At 41.9% G+C, this 4,677-nt stretch overlaps 1 long non-coding RNA gene across 1 annotated transcript; it reads right to left on the bottom strand.

Moving 5' to 3' along the window:
- Positions 1-1,150: 1,150 nt before the first annotated feature.
- On the bottom strand, positions 1,151-2,795 carry LOC130202745 (uncharacterized). The gene is made up of 2 exons (XR_008833398.1): positions 1,841-2,795; positions 1,151-1,494 (listed from the first exon to the last, which is right to left on the bottom strand). It is a non-coding gene; the product is annotated as an uncharacterized LOC130202745 (long non-coding RNA).
- Between the last annotated feature and the right edge of the window lie 1,882 nt (positions 2,796-4,677).

Genomic DNA, 4,677 nt, shown 5'->3' with positions numbered 1-4,677 from the left:
GAACGCAGAAGCGGTGGAGATAGAAACCGCTTCACTCTCTACTGAATTGCAGAGGAAAGCTGGCGAGAAGTAGTAGCTCTGTTCTTCTGAAGTAGGAGCTCTGTTCTTCTCAAGCTGTCAACCACGTCCAGTGACCATCACCATCGGATTGGCATTGGTTGAATAATTTTGTGTGGGTTCCATCATACAAGCAGTCAAAATTCGAAAGACAGAAAATGCTGCTTTGGTGTCGAAGGTCACTGCTCTATAGCAGTGTGGGAAACTAAACAAAGGCCTTAGTTTTTACACAGTTAATACTTGAACATACAGTGGCAAGGAATCCTTAGTGGGCTTTTGAGCAACGTGTGCTTTGTTGTGATGCATGCTCTGCATGTGCGTCCTTATAGTAATAAGTGGTCACTTTATCTCTGTTGCAACCTGGACACCTGAGCATCTTTGTGGAGGACGCGGCATGCTGAGAGGACAAAACCATTCCACCAAGCACGAGAGAAAGGAAATTAAAGACTGTCACCTAGTGGTGATGCTGGGAAATTACCTCTGGGCCTTATGTGACATTAACTGTAGTGAATGCCAATTGGATGGAGGGCAAAATGTTGGCTGAGTGACATTTTATGGTCAAACTCTTCTCGAGCTTCGTCAGTATTAAATGCTGCATTCAGTGGGCAGAGAAAAATACAGAAATATGCAAATATATATACAGTAAGAAAAATGTTTTAACATTTTTTGCAAATCAGCAGATTTATAAAGTTGCCTTGCCAAGTAACAATCACTGTTGATGGTTCATAATCAATTAAATTAAACATTTGCATATATTAGGTTGAGTTGGCCTCTCATTTACCATTTTGTTGATTTGTATAGAGTAGGATGCTCGTTTTCCAATTTATTTAAGTTTTACATTCGTGGATTAAAACACTTACACTTTGGCATTTTGATGGTATTGCACTGCTTATACAGGGTGTCTACAGGAATAAACCAGTGAAATTTAAGACTTTTTAAGACTTTTTAAGACCACGTCTAAATAAAATGTAAGACCTAATTTACGATGGAAATATCCATTAATCTAAATTAATTAATTCAAAGTAAACACACTGATGTCTGTTCAAAATTAACAGTATGGTGTAATGCAAAAGGATAACACAAATGTCATTGCTGTTGTAAATTATATTTATTAATACATTTTCAGAACATTTAAGTCCCATGAACAAATGTCTCTAAAATTAAGTAAATATATTTAAAAAATACATGCAACGTAGTTCCTTTTGAACAAAAAAAATCCATAAAATAACAATTCCAGCTGCTTTTAAAATGCAAATTCATTTACATAATAGAATGTATGTGTGTGTGGGTGAGTGTGTGAGTTATCATGTCTCTATGTGATGGATGTTTGTGCACAGGTTCATGTCTACTCCTGAGCTTTTGTGAATATACTAGGAAAACAATCCTTTTCAAACTGTATTAATATAAAAACTTCCAGTTGACATTTGGTCCATTCTCCTGGAAAAAAGAAAAAAGGCAGACATTAGCCAACAGTCACCACATCTCTTCATGACACCACCACTTCAGATTAATGTCAGACTGGATAAATAGGAATGAATACTATTTTTACAAATTAAGCAACGCGAGCCATCCCTTGAGCCTAGTGAACACTATGTAGACATATTGACAGGTAAACACCACTCTACTTACTACCATTCTAAAACTATTTTTAATTAGTCTAATTAATGTGTAGTGCGCCTATGCATAGCTGTTATTAACTTGACACATGAGTAAAGCTTAACTATATGAAACACATACTCATATACAAGAGGATAGTTAATACATATATTTATGTTAGACTTACTTTGAGGTGCTGAAGTAGGTCCTGGGCGGTGTCATGGCCCATGAGCTCCATAGGATCCTGACTGGACCTGGTCATTTAACCAATAGCGCACATGAAGTCCAGCTGTCTGCTCGCGGTGGTCTGGTCCAGAGTCTCGTGGAACAGAATGAAGAACGCACTGCAGCGTTGGTCTTCGGTGATGAGCTCTTTGTTGCAAGGCGCTGGATTTCCTCCGGTGACCTCCAGCGTTGTAGTTGACGTCGTTGCGGGCGGCGGAGCAGGAGCTCGCGGCGGAGCAGGAGCTCGCGGCGGAGCAGGAGCTAGTGGCGGAGCAGCAGCTAGCCCCGCGGGCTGCTGGCGGCCTTCGCTAGTCTCTGTGCTTCTTGCTCTGCTCGTGAGATTCCACCGCTGGAAAGTCTCGCGACACATAACGCAGATTCAGAAGCATTTCACCGACCGTGACCAGAAACACTCGTTCTTTTCAAGCCGTTGTTGAACTTGCATCCTGCCATGTTTTCTAAAGTAGCCGATGCTTCACGTTGTAGGGGATTGATAGGACCGAATACGCGGTGCTCACCCGTGTGCGCGCATCACGGCAGAGCTTCGATGCCGGCGTGCGCATCGCTCTGTCGCGCGAGCCGAGAATTGTTTGCGGGGGGGGAGGGATTTCACCCTGTTATAGGGGAAACACTGGAGTTGATAATCGTGTCTTCTTGTCTGATCAATACGCAACTGTGAGGTGCGCGAATGGACCGAGCGGACAGCTGCTGATCACTCAACAGCCCGACCTGCATAAATAGACGGTGCAAGCAGCGCCAACATATTTTTTGGGAGCACCGAAGACCCATTTTGACCCAGGAAAACCCCTGGACATGACACCCAAAAAATTTAAGACCAATCCAATCTGAATTTAAGACAATTTAAGACTTTTTAAGGCCTTATTTTTAGGAAAAGCAATTTAAGACTTTTTAAGGACCCGCGGACACCCTGTTATAGTTAATGACATCATGCACTACTACCACTGCTTCTATGTTTTAGGACAATATCTCCAACATTAACATTGTCCTTCCATGATCTTTTCATGAGTTATAACTGGACAGTAAAACACTGTAGCTTGAAGGAATTAATTAAATTGTAGGGATTTTATTCTGGCAAATTTGCAGAGAAACCTGACAAATTCCACATAACAGCAGCCATTTGTATGTCATATCACCTCTGGATGGTGCCATTAAGCTTCTAAACCAAACCATTGGCTTGTGAATGGTGTGGCGAGCAGAAGCTTCTTTTAATGCCAGGGGCTTCAGATTCTAGCTTTCATCTTAAATTGTATTGAGCAGATAACAAATCTGCATTTATTATTATTTGAGTATGGCTCAATAATAAGTAACATTTGTCATGACTTTTCTACCCTGGTGTCCAAGCAGTCTCTGAGGGGCACCACATTTGTATACAAAATCAATACTGCAATAGGCCACAAGCTCTGCTTATTTATTCTTTAAAGGCTTGGCCTCTTCCCACGTTGTGAACTCATTAACCATTACACAAAAATGTATTGATTCCCACCCTTGGTTACAGTGAGCTTCAGGAGATCCATTCCAACCAACTCAAATAGCTCCGCGAGCTGAACAAGTTGAATGGTAATCACCTATATTTCAAATCGCAGAACACAAGCAGTTGTGGTCACACTGCCCTTAAGTGCAATGCTGACTGTGTTATACCTTGTTGTGGCTGGATTTCTTCTTTTTTGGTCCATTCTAACTAATCTCTTAACCTGATGCATATAAACTTGTATCTCTCTCCTATCTGACTGCTGGTGAGACGCCACAGAATACTCACCCACTGGACCTCAGTAATCAAACACCCACAGGACACAGAGAGTTTGGATCAGAGTTCAATTCACGTAGATTTATTTGTAACCAACAGTTTCACAAATAAACCTGGTCTGGGTCCGGTATTAAAGACAACGACCTCCCTCCACATCTGTCTTTCCCAAGCCCCGAACAAACACAAACACATATTATTTATACATCAGCCTCAATGCAGGTGCCGCCTCCGTCCACTCCCTCATTACATCTTTGTTCTCGTCACTCAGAGTGACCTCAGTGTGACCCCTGTCCCAGTCCAAGCTGGTTACTTTAAGGAATGTGAGGTTCTTGCTGACGTCTCCCCCCTCGTTACTTCCCTTATCGTTATTGTGTCTGAGCCTCCTGGTCCTCTCAGCAGTCTCCTCTCTGCAGTCTCCTCTCTACCGGTTAAGACTGGCGCAGCACAAGGCCGCTGGGTCTATCTCTGTCTGGCGTTGTTGACCCTTGTCTGAGGGAGAGAGCTGTGTGTGCCCTCTTAATCATCTTTGTAGATGTCATTTAAGCCTAATATAACACAATGTAAAAGTTTAATACACCCTATGTATATATGTTGTGGAAACACATAATTTGAAACATTTTACCCACCACAACCTCATGGTATTCTACATCTACGGCCCATCACAATGTTGATCGTGGTGTAGTTGTACTGTCTTCTGACTGCTGACTGGTTTTCCACACAATGATATGAGTTTGAATCAAGTAAATAGTCAGTCAGTGCGTTTACATGATGGTATAATTCGAATCTTGCTTTAGTCGGACTATGCTATCTTTTGGGTCATCTGCTATTATCCCAATATACATGGCAGTGAGTAATTCAAATCATTGGCCAAAAGCATGTCATATCCGATACGATAGGTGGCGCTGTTTTCATTACAACTCGTGGTGATACAGCCATTTCCGCTTGACCTCTTCACCACCACCAACAACAACCAACAACAACAACATCAACATTTCGAGAAAGAACCATGAACTTTAGTATGTTCAACTCCTTCA

Source organism: Pseudoliparis swirei, chromosome 12 (genome assembly GCF_029220125.1).
Source record: "Pseudoliparis swirei isolate HS2019 ecotype Mariana Trench chromosome 12, NWPU_hadal_v1, whole genome shotgun sequence".
Taxonomy (NCBI): domain Eukaryota; kingdom Metazoa; phylum Chordata; class Actinopteri; order Perciformes; family Liparidae; genus Pseudoliparis; species Pseudoliparis swirei.
This window is presented reverse-complemented; position numbering and strand designations above follow the sequence as displayed.